The sequence below is a fragment of the Pezoporus occidentalis genome, unplaced genomic scaffold (assembly GCF_034315485.1).
Source record: "Pezoporus occidentalis ecotype Australia unplaced genomic scaffold, CSIRO_AGI_Poc_V1 ctg198, whole genome shotgun sequence".
Taxonomy (NCBI): Eukaryota; Metazoa; Chordata; class Aves; order Psittaciformes; family Psittacidae; genus Pezoporus; species Pezoporus occidentalis.
This window is the reverse complement of record NW_026913833.1, coordinates 261,276-279,952: the sequence shown is the minus strand read 5'-3', so window position 1 is coordinate 279,952 and position 18,677 is coordinate 261,276. Positions and strand designations below refer to the sequence as shown.

Here is an 18,677-nt window from a genome sequence, read left to right as displayed (position 1 = left end):
TTTCTCTAGGAACAGAAGATATGTGACAACCAATGCAGGGAATAAAAGCTGTTACGGGAGCCCCTCATCCTGATGCTTTCTGGTTTGCGATACCTGTGCACGCTCTTGCCAGGAGCGCACTGCTTTATCATCTCTTCCCTTGGGATGGCCTTCCACTTGATCCTCTATCTTGTCTTAACAACTGCTTTCACTCTGCTTTGTCTGTAAAGCCTTTTAGAAATCAGCACCGCAGATGGCATAACCTTTTCAACTTGCATTGAGTACTGTAGAAATTATGTTCCATACATGAACACACTTATCTGCATTTCTACATACCTGTATAATTGCCTAGCTGAAGTTTAGAGAGGGTTAACTGAGTAAGCAGATAGGAACCGCGGGGCCAGTAGTGAGGTCTTTGTTTTCATCGTGCAATTATCAGATATGGCATGTTTGCCATAAGGGCTGTGAAAAGTGTGATGTGAGATGTAAAGCTGTCCCACTGTGCTAATAATAAATTGGCTACAGTAATATTTATCAAAATGTCTGTCCTATGATGATTTTCTGTGTTGCTGCCTGCTTGAGCTTAATCCTGCCAATCAAGTTCTCCACCCCAGTGTTCCCGTAGTTCCCGTTGCTCTGAGTGCACTGAATAATCTTCTCTCTGGATTGTTTTCATAAAAACAGTGCAAAGCAATAGAAATAATTAGACAATATTCTATATCATCCTCCAGCCTCCTTCTCAGATAAAATGATAGCTGCTGGCTCTGCAGATATTCAGGAATCCTTTCAACATTCCAACAGGACTGAGAGGTATTATTCTGTATCTGTAAAAATAAAGAACATCATAAAAAGTAAAGGCCAGAGTTTAAAAGAAGAATTTGAAGTGCCTAGCCTTTGAAAACCTGTGTGAAGCTCTTCACTGAAGATGCTGCAGATCCATGCCAGGAGTTAAATCCAAATCTTCCCTAAGTGCCGGTGCAGTTCAGTCATGGCAAAAATGACTCCATAAACCTGTCTTTTTTTTCCTTTTTTTTAGTGTCCCTTTTAGGATTGTTCTGCAGTGTGCTTAACTGTGATCTGAAAGAGCAGTAGCGGGTAGAAACACTCAGCTCTGGGCACTTTGCAGTCACACAGCGCAAAAGTGGTTGTATTTAAGTGTGCTTATTGTATTCATAAATTACTCTGTATTGTGTTTCATTGAATCATTGCCTGGTTTGGGTCGGAAGGGGCCTTAAAGATCATCTGATGTTTGGTCAACCTGTGCATCTTTCACTTGTGTTTAGAGCTTGTTTTCCAGGAGAGTGGATTTAGGGATATTTTGGAGCAAACTGACTTGTTATTCCTCCTGAGATTTAAATCACAACTATGCTATGGCAACTTCCTGTGACAGCATTTTGTTATCCTAAGTGTTTCCCTCTCCGCCACCACCCACCACTTATTACATGAAGATATCACTTCTGCTTTCAGGACCTGATAACACCTTGAATGTTAGGCTTTATTATGTTTCCAAAGATGTATTGCTGTATGTCTGCCAGTGAAACTTCTCAGCTCCACAGGAAGGTCTTTGTGTTTGAAATGCTCCGTTAGAATTTTTTTGGATAACATCTGTTGTCACCCCATCAAGAATTGTTTCCTTTGCTCCTCAAGAGTATATTCAGTTCTGTTTGCTTACACAGCTATGTCTATTCAGTCTCCTTGCATCTCTTCTCCATGTTTGGGGGGTTTTATTTTTAGATTCATTAGGTGTTTAGTCCATTCCTGTTGCTTGCTCTGCAGTTTTCAAACCTGTTTCCTCCAGAAGATGCTGTCTAAAACAATAAGATTGGGTTCTTAAGCACCCAGCTGGGGAAATGCCAGAGGCAAGATCTTGCAAGCAACCATGCGCTTTCATAGGACTGTCACTAACTGTGTGATTGCCTTTTATTTCACCAACACATCATCCAGTCTTTCAATCTCAGTGTTGTCTCATCCCAAACTGCTTTCCCATTTTCATTATTATCAATGGTGACTGTATGGTTTCTTAAAGAAAAATGCATCATTTGAATTCATTTAGGTCATGCTTTTTAACCAGCTACTATGTTCTGGGTTCAGCCTGCATCAGTCTGCAAAAAGGTGGAATGTAAGAGATTATTGTTTGCATCTTTTGCTTGAATCTGAGGAGAAAAAAATAGCTTAAGTTTAGGCATCTGCTTAAGTGTTTTGCTAGACTGAAATTTGATCAAGACTCTTCCCACTTTCTCTCTGTCAATCCATCTGTGTTTCCCACAGAACCTTCTAATCTCTGAATTGTAAGGGAAAATTTCATTCTGTATGGAACCCTTAGTACTGAGTGTAAGTGGCTAATAATATTTGAAACAGCTCTATGACATCCTGTGTGTCTAAACTTCTTTTCACTTCAGAGATGCTTTTTGTTGGCTTTTGTTCATCTCTCAGCACTGTTCGTTCATTATCGGCCACCTTTGGACATCCTGCAGCAAGTTCCCAAGTACTTCTAGGAGGAGCTGGGCTCTTCAGTGCTGAATCAAGTATGTAGAAATGTCACGGCATCAGGTCAGAGAATCTTTTACATATATGAAGCAAAGACACATTGGGGAGCAGTAGATGTCAATAAAAGGAGGTTGTCGGCTTCAGTTTCTGCAGAGAGTTATGTCTGAAACTTAGAACTACGTTGTCTCTTTGCCTTTTGCTTCCTGAAGGTGGAGCCAAACCCCCTATCAGATCTCCAAATCTTCTGAAGTTGTTCTTTACGGTACAGCAGAGACTTAGCACTCCGGTATTTTTCCTTGCACAACAGAGAAAACTGGAAAGTGGATGCGAGGATTCTGTCCGGCCAAGATACATTTTGCACTATGCTCACTCTCTAGATCTGAGACTGTAGCAAAGGAAAAGAAATGAAATACATGACTACAAAGGGCAGTCTCAGTGCTGTTTGCCCTGTGTGTAGTGAATACCTAGTTCCAAAACCTCCCAACAACATAAAGTGAAAAATCCTGTTTGTCTCAATACAAACTCCTTGCTTTTCCCAGTATTTGAGTCTTACTCTTCGTGCTTCATTATAATCTCAAACATATTCAGGCACTGATAATTCTCCATTATACATTTGAATGGCTGCTTTCAAGACTGCAGTGCTCTCTCTGAGAAGCACAGTTCCGAGGCTCTGCAGATGCATATGACACAGCAGAATTTTAGGCAGTATAAAAATTATAAAGATCACTTTCCATTACTGTAATTACTATATAAATCCTATCTTTAAGAGGCTTAGAACAGGCCTGTTTAACCTTGGTTTGAGCTGAGGCTTGGTCCAAGTCTGATAAGTTGGTCACCATTTTTCCTCTTTATCTCTTTTCTCTGCAGCATCATAACTTAGTGGGGAGTGGGGTGGGGAAAGAGAAGGGATCCAGCATATCCTCTGCACTCTGTCTCTGGCAGGGTGGTGTGTGTGTAATCAAGCAGTATACCTGTTCCCAACCAACAGCTAGACTAAATGAAATGTGCATTTTGTTACATCTGAGAAGCACCGTTTCTCCCCTTGGAACCTGTGGTACTGCAGAGCAGGTGTGTGAGACGGCTTGGAGGCAGCCCATCCACGAAGTGCAACTAGAAGCACCTGGGTAAACCATCAGATCCTAAACTCTTTGGAGGGCTGTAGAGGTAATTCCCGTCATTTGCACCACCTCGATGAAAGCAAAGGTGTTGGCTTGCCCTGGTACTTCCCCTTTGTGTACCTGAGATGCCCAGAGCTGCTTCCAGCTGCCTTTCGGGTCAAAGCATTCGATGCTGAGAAAGAAGTTGGCAGCATAACGTGCAGAGGTTGGTGTTACCCTGCTCCATTGCTGAAGCACGCCAAACTTAGCTGTAGGCCAGGAAGCAGCTTCAATATAGATACCCATTACTTGCTCAAAGGAAACCCTGCCACAGTGCTTTCCATGTCATGAACCTGATCTGCGGTGGGTGTTTTGCCTCCTAGCCCATCAGGGCTGTAGGAATGAAGTTATTAATGTATACTGTTTCCTTTACACAGAGCCTTCTTCAAAGTTCCTTGGATTTACTGTAGGGAAAACATGGCGAGAACATGTAAGAGGAGATCCCAGCCTGCAAAGAACTGACTGAGTGTTCACCTTGATCCTGACAAGGCTGCCCACCATATGGATTGTGTTGGCAGAGGCAGAAGCCTGGGGAACGCAGAGGTGGGGGGTAATTTTTAGGTCTTTCATTCCACGGTCCCATTGATTCTAACCCTATTAAGAGGATGATGCATGCGACTTTTAAGTTATTTTGTTAACTAAGTGTAAGCAATGGATGTGTCATGCTAACAAACAGAATTGCTGGTGTGTCTAATACAGTATGTAAGTACAGTACAGTGAATGTAAAACGTTGCGGTAATCTAAGAATGTTAAAAGGGAAATGTGTGCTGGGGGGGGGTGTGGGGAATGTGTGGGGGTTGGGGAGAAAAACGACTTACTTGCCATTCCCTGTCTTCCTCCCAGCTCCTTTGCTAAAGTAGGAACAGAATCGGAACAAAAAAATGTTTGTTTTACAGCTGTACCAAGTTACGGCGAGGACTCGTGCTCCCCCCCTCCTCTCCCACTTGCATCAAGTACATCCTGTACTTTTGGCAACATGTTGACTGGATATTTAAAAGCTGTGAACTGTTCTGAAAGTTTCACATACTGGGTTATGGGCCATGTGTGTTTGATCAAAATTCAATTACTGCACTGTACCATGCTTGGAAACCTATCATCCCAAGTTATGAAGTATGACGAAATAGGCTAATCTAATTGGTTCAGTATGGGAGCAGTATCAACCAAGCTTGTTATGATAAATAGCTTCCTGTGTTAAAGGTTCTCTAGAGCTTAAGTATCTTGGCTCACCTCCCTCTACAAAATAAGAATAGTGTTCCCTGGGAACAGTTACATCACTGTCCCTCTCCTATATTCACAATTAAAGGTTTGTGGATTCTTTTTTTTCATCTTGTTATTCCTTGAATAGATAATCCGCGGCCATCTACCCCATTCCCTGCTTTTCCAGCTCCTTCCCTGTTCCTCAGATTAGGTGTGGTGCTTACCATGAGTCTGCCTATTCTGTTTCAGTGCTAGGTAAGTCAAGCTTGACCAGCATGCCAAAACCCACCCTGGGCCGGAGGCTGCGGTTTGTGTGCTGGTGTGTCAGTACACGTGACATGCCAGTTTGTGTAAAGATCTGGACTTTTTGATGTTAAGTTAAACGTGGAAGCACTTTAATCTTTCTGAGCACCTAATAAAAGAACTTCTGTATGGTGAGTTTCATATCTATGGATGCACTATTATCTTTTTGCAACCGAAGTTATAGTTCATCAGTAGCTAAAGGCAAATCCAGTGTGTGAGTGCTGGATTATGACTAGGGAAGGACTATGTTCTAAGCCTGGATTTGTAGTCACTAAATTTGTCACTAAGACAGTGAGCTGTCTCACATGAGATGATACTGGCTTCGTGATTTTATCTGGTCCATCTTCGGCAAGAAGTACTTAGCTCGGATTTGGATGTCACGGTTAGAGGCAGTGTCAAGGGAAAACAAAAACAACACGGAAAAGAGGCTCCTTATGCTCTGGCAATTCAGTTTTTGCCTTTCTTGAACCACTCCCCCCCCCCAAGCCTCCTAACTCAGAAATCCCTTCAGGCAAAAGTAATTGCGTGGTGATCATTTTACAGAGCTATACTGTAGGCTTGATACTGCAAGGGCCTTGAGCACTGCTGAAATTTCTCCCAAGAATAAAGTTATTCACTTACTTAAGCGCTGGTAGAATGAGTCCTTATGTAAGTGAGTCTTCATATTAGCCCCAAGACTGCCTAATACCTGGATTAAGTGTGTATGGTGATTAATGCCTATTTACTATATCTGTTATCCCACTGCATTTTGCTCTTCAGCCTTGATTAAGCCCTTTGCTATACCATTTAAAATGTCCTGCTTAACCTTCTGCTTACAAATGTACACAGTGCTGAGGTCTGCATTTTTGACTAGAACAAGTTCTACCATAAATAATAGCATTTAATTTTAAAGTACAACAGCTACAGTCACCACTTGATTAAATGACAAAGACCAGCAATAGCAAACTAGGGAACACAGAGTTTTTTCACAACAAATGTCTGCGTCCACGTAAGAGGAAGAAATACACCTTCCTGCTGCTGATTAGCACATTCTATGCAGGTCTTTATTTTAGATGGTTATAGGAAATTATTACCAACGGAGCCTAAACAGCGACTCTCTGTGCTTTCCCCAAATATCTTTTGAAGGAGATAAACTAGATTAATCTCTCTTTATAAAGTTCCCACAAGAAAGCTCCCAGACACAGTAGCTTTACCTTCAAAAATAGAATGTGACTGTAGGCACTTATGCTAATCTCTTTTTTGGCAAATCAGCTTTTTTTGTATTGAATCTTGCTTGATTGAATAGCACTGGAGCTGCCAGAGTAAATGCTATTATCAATGTACAGTAATTAAGGAAATAGTCCTTGTCACTCCAACAGTGTCCAGGCAGTGCCTTCTGTAATAGAGTTAAATGATAAAGAAATCTCTTCAAGGTGTGGACAACAGAGCAGGGGAGCTCTTGACATGCAGTAAAATAGGACAAGGGGTAACGGGTTAAAACTTAAACAGGGGAAGTTTAGATGGGATGTAAGGAGGAAATTCTTTCCTGTGAGGGTGGTGAGGCACTGGAATGGGTTGCCCAGGGAGGTTGTGAATGCTCCATCCCTGGCAGCGTTCAAGACCAGGTTGGACGAGGCCTTGGGTGACCTGGTTTAGTGTGAGGTGTCCTTGCCCATGGCAGGGGGTTGGAACTGGGTGATCTTAAGGTCTTTTCCAACCCTAACTATGCTATGATTCTATAACGCAGTGTAGGATTGCAGGTGATGGGGGAGAGTGTAAATGCCCACGGAATTTGTGCTGAATGCATGTTCGACTCGAAGTGTCTCAATAGATGCTCGGCACTAAAACACATAATTGTTTAATTTGTCATGTAATTTCCTGACTCAGGGCAGTTGAGCATCTCCCAGTCTCCACCCTTAAAAAATGCGTGCGAGGGAGGGGAGGGGGGAGACCCTTCCATCATTCACCAACTTCAAAGATCTCTCCCCCCTTCAGGCAGCAGCCTGCACGAATGATAAACCTTGCTTTAAGACTAGCAGAGCCAGGCTCTGCCAAATCCATCTGGGGAGAGAATTTCAGTGAAAAGGACTTGTCATTCCTTCCCCCGCCCTTCCGTTTCACTTGAAACTTTACAGCCTGGAAGTACTTTGGTGGATGGCAATTGTTCCTGCAGCACCCGAAGACAGACATTCCCCAAGGAAAGAGAGGAAAACCTTTGGACATCGTGCATGTTCCAACCTTATCGCATGCACCAAGAAGTGGAAAATGAAGTAAAGTTGGGCAATTCTGAGATGCCAGACGTGCCTCTTATTAAGAAAAGAACTGTGATCCATGCTGCTGGAGTTTTCTCAGTGCTTCTCAGCTGCAGCCCCACGCGGAGATCATTGCACTAAACTGCTCTGGCCTAAGACATGCTGAGGTCTGCATTTGATAGCAAAGAGCTTTTGTCCAACGAAGGTACCTGCAGAAGATATGTTGTTTAATGGGCAATAAATAACAAGGGAAGGTATTTAATCAAGTGTGCCGGGAAATACTGCTTACTTAAAAATACACACATTTCAAACGATACAGCTCGGGGAGAGAATGCTTAAAGGGGAAGGCAAAAGAGTCCGTAGTGAGGCTGCTGAATTTCATCCTGCCACTTGTAAGACACGCACAGAAGTATTCCAGCCCTTCCCCTGCTTTTCCCCATCAGCCCACGTCTTATCTAAACTCTGTCTAATAATTGTCATATCTCATAAATCTGGCAGTTTTGCTTGGGCATACATTACCAGGGATTTTAACATTCCCTGCAACGCTCCCTTTTAATGCATTGACATTCTGAAAGCTGGGCATCGTGACCTCTCCATTAAATCTTTGACACAATGAAGTGTCTTCTAAATAAAATAATTCAGAGGGATCGATCCAGTGAACTTCGGGGTGCACCTTTTCAATTATTTTTTAAAGATGGAAGTGTTTTGTGCATATTGAGAGCTAGATTTGTGGGGCTGGGAGGGAGGGGAGCCATGTCTTGAGTGTGGGCCTGAGCTCCACTCCAACAGGAGCTTATAGAGGTGCTCAGAAGGGAGCAAGCATGAGAGCTGTTCCCGTGCTTCCAGCATGACTCTGAACTTGGCTTTGCTGGATCCAGGCCTCTTTTCTGTTGTATGTAAACCATTAATGTTCTATGTATTATTCCAAAGGATTCGGGGTTTTTTTTTACGTACCCCTAGCTCGACCTTCAGAACTGTCCACTCGAATGTGAGCAGAAGTGCTCTGGTCAGGACTCAACCACAAATGATATCCCAAGCAGCGGGGTTTTTTAATTGAGGCACGCCAAATACCAAAGGCAGATGCTTTTTCATTCTGTAGCTCCTGGATACGTGGTCTACTTTTTGGTTTCAAGGACAAAGGAAACACTTCTCCAATTAGATGAGGCATGAGATTGTGACATACGGGCTCGTTCCTGAAATGAAAAAATGCTGGAAAAAGATATTTGACCCAAAGTCAGTAAGTGCTGTTAAAATAATGACTGCTCCATAAATCCAGCCATACGTACAGCCTGTGTTCAGAGCTCTGCTCTTTTGCTCACTGAGAGAAGGGACCGTCCAGGATAAAGCCCCACGCAACTCACTTGCATCCAAATCGCATTTTGAAGGCCTTACTTTTAAAACAGGATATACAAGAGTGTAACCCAATTAAACTGTGAGGCAGACTTCTGCTATCTTCTCCCATCTGACATCTCTATCGAGGCAGCTCGGATGGTATCAAACATGATTTGGTTGTCAGAACAGCTGAATTTCCCCCCCACACTCAGCAAAGACAAGGGAATCTCTTGCTCCTCTTAGGAGGCTCATCGGAGCTGATTTTTTAATGGGGATGTGGTTTGCCCATGGTAGAGGCTTTTGTCTACTGTTGGGAGTAAATGGTTAATGCTTTGTACACATCATACCTGAATCTTGAGTGTCCTAGAAGCACACTTGAGTGTCTGCACGAGGAGCATCACGCCTCTTTGTCAGAAGCTGGATGAATCGGGGTCCGCATCATTTCTCTCCCTGTATCTGGCGATGGGGGCAATAGTTGAGCTTGTAAATAATTACAGCTCTTCTGTTTCCAGCCTCAGAGCTGAGCTGTGTTTGCTGTAACCTTAGGTTTACCAGGCAGCTGGAACTGTTGACTGATAATTGCTGCGAGTTTCTGATCCTCCAGAAGAGTGAAGAGCCTCCTCCATCCTCCACCGATTGTTGGTGCAGTTGCCTTTGCTGGAGTTACTGAAATTGGTGTTATGGACACCACACGGAGGGCTGGAGGCTCAGGTGCTGGGAATTCACGTTGCCTGTGTAATCACATCGGGTTACAACCTGGTCTGCTGTCTGTCCTTTTTCATGGAGTGTTGTTTAAAGCGGAATCGCAATCTCTCATGAAAACAGGCTGTGGGGCTGAGTGATACTGGAACAAATGGAAGTGACTGGAAAAATTGCTCTTGCTCTCCCAGCCAGGCCCAGCTGCCATTTTGATTTCTCTCCACCCTGATGGCTGGCTCTGGACCTTTCCTGCCATACGCTACTGCAGAGTCATTAGTTATGTATGACACCTAATGAAGCCCCAAACCATGGCGTTCTCCAGGATGCCTGGACCCCCGGTGATTCTGGCCAAGCAGCAGCACTCCTTGAACCCTTCCCAGCCCCAGCTGCAGCACAGATCGGGCTGGAAGCTGCATCTGTGCCTGTTGGCGAGGTCCCAGCGCGGGGCAGCCGCAGCACGGCCGCACTGAGAGCACCACCGCCAATCCCCACTGGTGGGAACCCCCCGGAGATGTAGGGAATGGAGGGGGCAGCAGGAGGGAGCCCTGGACACCAAAGGGGATTGAAACAAGCATTGCCCATAGCAGCCCTGAGAGCTGAGATCAGTGGCAGGGCTTGACTTTAGGCTCTACTGCCTTAGGCTGGCTCAGCACGCTCGCCGACGAGCTAAACCCTCATGTAATCACGTTACTATTGCTCCCACTGCTTTTAAGAGAGCTTGTACAGAGCTCTTTTACTTCTGCAGTTTGCACATCCATAAAAGCTATCCAGAATACGGTGAGGTGAGGAAGAAACGTCATGAATTTTCATCATATTGGTATTTCTGACACAATTTACATCGTGGCTGCGTCCCTGCTGAGGAGGAGCAATAAATACCCTCTGCAAAGCTCATATTGCGATGGATGGGAGAGGAAACAGTGACCCAAAGGGTGTCACATTCTGGAAACCCGACCTGGAAAGAAGGATCCACAATTAACAAGATGGGTAAGGGAGTCTCTGAGTCTTAGCAGAGCCCTTTGATTATCATAAAGAGAAAGTGGGTGACAAGCAGTTTTAAAGCATCCACATGTTATCGATGATTTTTCTGGTGACAGGAGGAATTCAAAGAGGTGCTATTAGCATTCTGGACAGAGAGGGAGCGGATCTATAGCCCGGCTCTCCATAAATGCGTTGCTGCAGTAAACTTCTTTAGCACTTTGCAATTCACATCTGATCTCTGCTGACCTTTTTTTTTCTCCTCCTAATTAAACCTTTAGCTTGCAAATGAGCCATTTCCTACATCAAACCCGTGTATGGCAGAGGAGGAAATTCTACCCGGGATTTATGAGTCGCTGGTGACCTACCTGTCTGTCACAACCTTTCCTAATTGATCTCTCTTTGAATTAAATTTGACCAATTACTTTCTCCTAGGTGAACAAAGATAAGACTACCCTTAAAAGCTATTGTGGCAGTGAAGAACAAAGACGGGTGTACACAGTGGATGGAAGATAACAATCCATATTGTGCACGTAGGGAGGAAGATGAAGGCCAACTGCCTCCAGCATCCAAACCCACTGATTATCTCATCCAGGTGTTTTCCCAGAGTGGTGTTTGTTTGAAGAATCTGGTTTTGAAGGGGTGTGCATGGGGTGACTTCGACTGCTGCTCTGGTGAGCTTTGTTCATGTTCTTGCCTGCTGTCATTCCTGCCCTGTTTTTGGAGCTGGATGACCAAACCAACCACTTCCAGGTTGCCCATGCCCCATGGTCCTCTTCCAGCACAGCGATGGGGCAGCCTTTAAAGTCCCTTTCCAGTGTTCCATCCAAGAGGAAATTCCCCAAATCATGAAACAGCCGTGCCCGCACTGGTCTTGTCCCGTGATGAGAACTTGGGGAATGAAATATCTGAGATGGGTGTAAGAGCACAGTGCTGAACTGCTGACCTCAAGAATTCAAACATATTCCTGCCTGTGCTATAGCTCTTCACATGTCCAGATACATCCCTTACCCTTCCCTGTAGCCGAACCATGGGAGTTTGGCTGGGGCAGCATCCTGTGGCAGTGGGGAAAGACCCTTGGCTTGACCCAACAGCCGGAAGCCAGAACTGCACCATCCAGCAGCGACACAAGGGGAGTTAAATCAGTGCTGCCCATTAAAAAATTATGAGTCTCACCTCAAAACCCTTTTTCAGAAGTGTATTTTACCTGATTTTCCTGCATGTCCTGGCTCCAGAGCATGCATTTTCAAACACTGCTTCCACAGCTGAAATGATGAGGAATTTCCTTTCCGCTATCACGAAGCCAGGAGGCTCCCATCCATGCAGGACTGCCTGTGCTGCTGCAGCTTCACAGATACCAAAACCACCCTCCACACCTCCAAATGGATTCAAAAATATTCCTTAGAGAGAAGAAAAACTCCCTCAAACCCTGGCTCTGGGGGTGTAAAGGAGGAGGAACCACAGCACAATGACACGGGAAGCATCCCAGCTGAGCAAATGCTAGGGAAATGGCTTTCCCTTCATCCAGGTGGGTTGTGGATTGTGTACCAAAGGTTGGTAAAAGCTGTATTTGTTAGAAAAATGATTAAGATGTGTAACATGGATAGCTTAAGGGAATACTGTAGTTCATAAGGGCTGTGGGGGTGCTGGCACCCATTGGGAAGGGCAGAGGCTGGCTCCAGCATGGGGTGCTGAAGAAAGAGGGGACCTTTAGGAAGATTTATGCAGGGGATCTCTGAATTGCTGCTTCTAGCCTTTTATAATGAGGGAAATCAAACCATTTCTCTGCATGGAGAAACTGAGGCTGCTTGGCACCCCTGGGGATAGGGCAATAATTGGGTAAAAGCCCTGTTGGGGTGTTCCTCAAGCCACAAACCTCCCCTTTGAGGTCCCCTTGGTATCAGTGACGGGGCTGAGCGGTGCTCGTACCTCACAGCCGAGTGCCCGGTGTTTCGCAGGCTGCTCCTTGCACAAGGTGGCTCGGTTCAGGAGGTTGAAAGTTATTAACCGGGAATCAGCGTTAACAGAAAGGGTCCCATCTGCTGCAGGGCACAACCCACGGCCCCTCCTCCCGCAGCCTTCCCCGCAGCCCGGCCATGGCCAGCCCGGAGCTCATGGAGCGTGAGAGCTTTGGGGCAAACGGGACAGCGAGATCGCTGGAGGTGGACGAGCAAACGGCGTCATCCCTGCGGCTGCCCCGGTGCTGCGGGCGCCGCAGCGGCACGCACCGCTCCGTGCGCGGCGAGGGCAGCGGGGGAGGTTTGCCGAGGGACGTGAGCAGACTGGGGAGATGGGGAGATGTGCATCCATGGGCTGGAGAGAGAGAGGAAAGGGAGAGAGGGAGAAAGGGGGAGGGAGAGAAAGGGAGAAAGGAAGAGAGGAGGAAAGAGAAAGGAAAGGAAAGGAAAGGAAAGGAAAGGAAAGGAAAGGAAAGGAAAGGAAAGGAAAGGAAAGGAAAGGAAAGGAAAGGAAAGGAAAGGAAAGGAAAGGAAAGGAAAGGAAAGGAAAGGAAAGGAAAGGAAAGGAGAAAGAAAAAGAAAAGAAAGAAAAGGAAGGAAAGGAAGAAAGAAAGAAAGGAAGGAAGGAGGGAAGGAAGGAAGGAAGGAAGGAAGGAAGGAAGGAAGGAAGGAAGGAAGGAAGGAAGGAAGGAAGGAAGGAAGGAAGGAAGGAAGAGGAAAGGAGGGAGGGAGGGGGGGAAGGAAGGAAGGAAGGAAGGAAGGAAGGAAGGAAGGAAGGAAGGAAGGAAGGAAGGAAGGAAGGAAGGAAGGAAGGAAGGAAGGAAGGAAGGAAGGAAGGAAGGAAGGAAGGAAGGAAGGAAGGAAGGAAGGAAGGAAGGAAGGAAGGGAAAGAAAAAGAAAGAGAGAAAAAGAGAGGGAAAGAGAAAGCGAGAAAGAAAGGCAAAAAGAAAGAAAGAAAGAGAGAAAGAGAAAGGAAAAACAATCCCCAGCAATATGCAGCCAAAGGATGAAATCAAGAGAAAGAGACAACCGTACAAAGGGACGCGCTCGCCCCAGAAGCCACTGTGGCAGCATGGCCTTGCTGGGATACAAAGTGTCCTTTGGGGTGAAGAGGGAACTAAAACTCGGTGGTAATTTAATTCTGGTCAACTGGCTGGGTAAAAGCTTTATTCGCTAGAAAATTGATTCAAAGCTGTAACATGGGACTTGGAGCTGTTGGAGCAGGGCCAGAGGAGGCCATGGAGATGCTGCGAGGGCTGGAGCAGCTCTGCTCTGGAGCCAGGCTGAGAGAGCTGGGCTGGGGCAGCCTGGAGAAGAGAAGGCTCCTGAAGGGGAGACCTGAGAGCAGCTCCAGTGCCTGAAGGGGCTGCAGGAAAGCTGGAGAGGGGCTTGGGACAAGGGATGTAGGGACAGGCCAAGGGGAATGGCTTTAAGCTGCCAGAGGGGAGACTGAGATGAGCTCTTAGGCAGAAGCTCTTCCCTAGGAAGGTGTTGAAGCGCTGGCACAGGGTGCCCAGAGAAGCTGTGGCTGCCCCATCCCTGGCAGTGTTCAAGGCCAGGTTGGACACAGGGGCTTGGAGCAAGCTGCTCTAGTGGAAGGTGTCCCTGCCTGTGGCAGGGATTGGAGCTGGATGGACTTTAAGGTCCCTTGAACCCAAACCAGGCTGGGATTCTGGGATTCCATGGATAACTTAAGGGAATATTGTGGCTTATAAGAGCTGGGGGATGCTGGCGCCCCACTGGGGAGGACAGAGACGGGGCCGCCGTAGGCAGCACTGAGATGCTTGGGGAGGTTTTGGCCCAAATACCGACGTGGTGCTGAGGGAGATGCTCCCAAAGCCAGGCTGTGAGCAAGGCATGGTGCCCAAGGACACATCCTGATGGCTTTTATGTGAGGACAAACTGCAGAACAAACCACATATTCCTGTATGCATGTAAGTCCCATGGTTGGGGTCTCCCAGAGCATTGCTGTGCTCCTGCTACAAGCCAATATCTCATGAGAAGCGAAAAGGGAAGAGAATGGAGGGGATAGAAATGGAATCAAACCTGAATATTTTATTCAATATTATAAATTCAATAATGAATTGACGGTTAAAAAGAGCTCATCCATGGTTTCAGCCACCAATGGAAATGGCCCAGCACCATTGCAAGCAGCAGGGTAGTGACGGGACATATGCCATCACCCCTGCCATCCTCTCCCAAAACACAGAGACAATGCCTTCCCTGCAGCTGGATCTGCTGCATCCCCCCAACACTCTTCCAGCCCAAGCCTGCTGCCTCAGGATGTATTAAAATGAGTTATGGAGGTCACGGTGCAAAACCAAACAGTGTCGATGCATGCGAATAACAAAAGCAGAATTTGGGGAAAATATATGTTGGAGCCAGAAGACTGAGGAGGGAGCACAGAAAATGTCAGACGCCTTAAAATGCCACCCTGAAGGACCTCGGGGGGGTCCAAGAGGCCTTGCTGGTGCTTCAAAGCATGCTGAGATCGCCCCATCCATGAGCAAAATAAGTTACTGGGCTCTTTCCTCTGGCAAAGCGATTGGTAGGGGTCTGCGAGTGATGCTCTGGGTAAAATAATCCACTTTGTCTGAGATGTGCTGTCCAAGCAGAGCTCTGACTTGTAAATCACAGCCCCATCCTGCACCCAGGTGAAATCCAGTAAGTGGAAACCCTCCAATGTGGGGGGTTCTGGCAGCTCCACCACTTCTGGACCCTTCTCAGGTACGAGGGCTTTATATACCCTAGGGGTATATAGGACTTTATATACCCTAATCCCAAGGGTTATCCATGTCCCTCCTTCACCAGAAGATAATCATAGAATCATGGAAAGGTTTGGGTTGGAAAGGACCTTAAGATCATCCAGTTCCAAACCCCATTCCCCTGTATCTTTGGCTGTGCACCGTGAGGCCAGACATGGCCCCCAGCACCTCGAGCAACGGCTGGAGATTGGAGCTGGCCCCACGCCTGGCTTCCACTGCAGACACACCAAATGCTGCGTGTCCTTCATCTGGCACATTCGAGCTGTAATTGCAACAGCCTGAACTAGCACACGGGTTTATGTGCTGATATTCCATGACATTTTATGTACATAATCTGCATATGTTATTTTTAGCAAACTTTCTCCCTGGGACAGCCTCACGAGCGCCACATCTTGTTTCCATGAGCGTGAGCTGCAGTTGGGGGCGGGTTGGGTTTGTTCCCTGCTTTCTTCTTCTCGTCCTTTTCCCCCTGTCAAGCCTGGGGTTTGAATTGCAGAAGTGCCACACACAACTTTGTGTTCTTTAGAAGGGGTGAAAAACTCCAAAAGCAAAGCCACGTGAGGTGGCCCAGCTTCCTTTTCCAGCCATTTCCTTGCTTGGGATGCTTTGGGTGGGTTACCATCACCCCCAGAAAGAACCAGCATCCTTCTTGGGTGCAAATAGCATAGTTCTTGGCAGCAACAGCATCATTCTTAGCGGTAATCGCATTATTCTTGGTGGAAATAGCATTGTTCTTAGTGGTAATCGCATTATTCTTGGTGGAAATAGCATCGCTCTTGGTGCAAATAGCATCATTCTTGTGGGAACAGCATCATTCTTGGTGGTAACAGCATAGTTCCTGGTGGACATAGCTTAGTTCGTGGGTATTTTGGGAGCAAGACAATTCCTTGGTGCTTGCTGGAAATGGAGCGAGCGCTGTGCTGTGGGTGTTTTTGAGGACCTGCGGCTCCATGCTGCTGCGTGTGCAGGAGATGCAGCTCTCACTTGGACACTCTCAGCCCCTTGGCAGGGACAATCCCAAGCTCTGAAGCTCAGCTCTGCCTCAGATGTTTGGTGAAGAAAATGTTCCCTAAAGCAATGGCTTTTTGGGGGAACTCGCTGTTTGAACCATGAATGCTGGCCTTGGGAGATGCTTCCCCATAGGGGGGCTGCTGGCCTGTGTGTGGACTAGGTGGTCCATAGGTGGAGGATGGGGTCGGTGCAGGGATGAGGGGGGTCCATGGAAGGAGGACCAGAGGGACCTCTTGCCAACCAGAGGGACCTCGACACGCTTGTGAGGTGGGCTGATGCCAACCTTATGAAGTTTAACCATGCCAAGTGCAAGGTCCTACACCTGGGTCGGAGCAATCCCAGGCACAGCTACAGGTTGGGCAGAGAAGAGATTCAGAGCAGCCCTGCGGAGAAGACTTGGGGGTGTTGCTTGATTAGAAAATGAACATGAGCCGGCTTCAGTGTGCGCTTGCAGCCCAGAAACCAACCGTATCCTGGGCTGCATCCAAAGGAGCGTGACCAGCAGGTCCAAGGAGGTGATCCTGCCCCTCTGCTCTGCTCTTGTGAGACCTCACCTGGAGCATTGTGTGCAGTTCTGGGGTCCTCAACATAAAAAGGACATGGAACTGTTGGAACAAGTCCAGAGGAGGCCACGAGGATGAGCAGGGACTGGAGCACCTCCTGTGTGAAGACAGGCTGAGAAAGTTGGGGCTGTTCAGCCTGGAGAAGAGAAGCTGCGTGGAGACCTCAGAGCAGCTTCCAGTATCTGAAAGGGGGCCTATAGGGATGCTGGGGAGGGACTCTTCATTAGGGACTGTAGTGACAGGACAAGGGGTAACGGGTTCAAACTGAAACAGGGGAAGTTTAGATTGGATATAAGGAGGAAATTCTTTCCTGTGAGGGTGGTGAGGCACTGGAATGGGTTGCCCAGGGAGGTTGTGAATGCTCCATCCCTGGCAGTGTTCAAGACCAGGTTGGGCAGAGCCTTGGGTGACCTGGTTTAGTGTGAGGTGTCCCTGCCCATGGCAGGGGGTTGGAACTGAATGATCTTAAGGTCCTTTCCAACCCTAACTATTCTATGATTCTTTGATTCTAGGGTGGGTCTATGTGGAGGGGCCCATGTAGGGCAGCAGCTATGCCCCAGCCTGGAGAACCCAACCTGGAGATAGTCCCTGAAGCGATGTCCCATGGGTCCTCCAGCCAATGTGGTTGCAGGCAGAGCTCAAGCACCCTGAGCAGACCTTGCCTGAGGCCATTGCTTTTAGAGAGATGAAGCTACTCCATAAACCCAGCTTTTAGTTCTGAGGCTTTTTGAGAGCCACAGCTGAGCAGGTCATGGGGGTTTCTGTTTGTGCTGGACATCAGCAGCTCGAAGGCTTCACTACTGGGCAGCCGAGGTCTCTGCTCCAGCGTGCAACCAGGAACTCATTTCTGCTGCGCTGAGCAACTGCTCGTGCCCCGGCCCCGGCGCTGCTGTCCCATCAGATAAGGAGTTTGTGAAACACAGGAGAAGAATTTGACTTTGGCGTCCGGCTTGGCCTTTGCTCCTGACAGCCCAGGCAGGAGGAACGGTGTGAGTCATGGCACCTGTGATCCACGGCACCCATCCTGGCTTCTCTGCATACGCTGGACCTTCCCAACTGGGACCCCTGGAGCTGGGGTGCAATAGGGACACGCAGTAACACACAGCAAAGCACGATGTCAAATGGGACCCACTGCAAGCAGGCGTTGGCCAGCGGTGTGAGCACTTCAGTGTGAGCTATATGGGTCATAGAATCCCAGCCTGGTTTGGGTTGGAAGGGACCTTAAAGCTCCTCCAGCTCCAACCCCTGCCACGGGCAGGGACACCTTCCACTAGAGCAGCTTGCTCCAAGCCCCTGTGTCCAACCTGGCCTTGAACACTGCAGGGATGGGGCAGCCACAGCTTCTCTGGGCACCCTTCTCTGGGCACCTCAATCTCCCCTCGGGCAGGTTAAAGCCATTCCCCTTGGCCTGTCCCTACAGGCCCTTGTCCAAAGTCCCTCTCCAGGTTTCCTGCAGGCCCTTCACGGTCCCTGGTTAAAAGCTCTTCCCAAGCACTTGGAGCAACAAAACCTCCTTTTCCCCAGCCCTCGACGTGTACTAATGAAGAAATGAAATCAACATTTGGTAACAAATCCAGCATATGGTTATTGTTTGCTGCAAGGGCAGGGGAAAACATGACTCCATAAACATGGCGAGAAGGCTGCAGCTGCAATATCACATTACAGAGCGCGCTTCAGTTAATAAAGGCTCCTCCTGCCAGCCTTAACGAAGTTTTCCTTCTCCCCCCAGCCCCAAGAGGTGGTTTCGGTGCCTTCTGCCACGATGGCCGTGGCGGGGTCGCATGTGCCCTTCGTTAGCCGAGGAATCTGCTTTCAATCCTGGCCCCTCAGACTGCATTTTCACAGCCACTCATCAGTCAGCCAACGCTGACAAGCCGCTGTGCGGGTGCCATCTCCCTCATTGTTTGTATGCAAGTGCAAGCCACCAAAATGATTTATTTAGGCTTTAATTAAACTTTGTGGAGAGGCCAATGAGCTTTAGCTGAGCTGCTTCCAATTGGTGGCTTTGGAGGGGGGAAAA

At 47.4% G+C, this 18,677-nt stretch overlaps 1 long non-coding RNA gene across 1 annotated transcript; it reads left to right on the top strand.

Moving 5' to 3' along the window:
* The first annotated feature begins 9,123 nt into the window (after positions 1 to 9,123).
* LOC134163024 (uncharacterized) lies at positions 9,124 to 10,904 on the top strand. Its single transcript, XR_009964534.1, has 2 exons — positions 9,124 to 10,369; positions 10,796 to 10,904. It is a non-coding gene; the product is annotated as an uncharacterized LOC134163024 (long non-coding RNA).
* Positions 10,905 to 18,677: the final 7,773 nt, after the last annotated feature.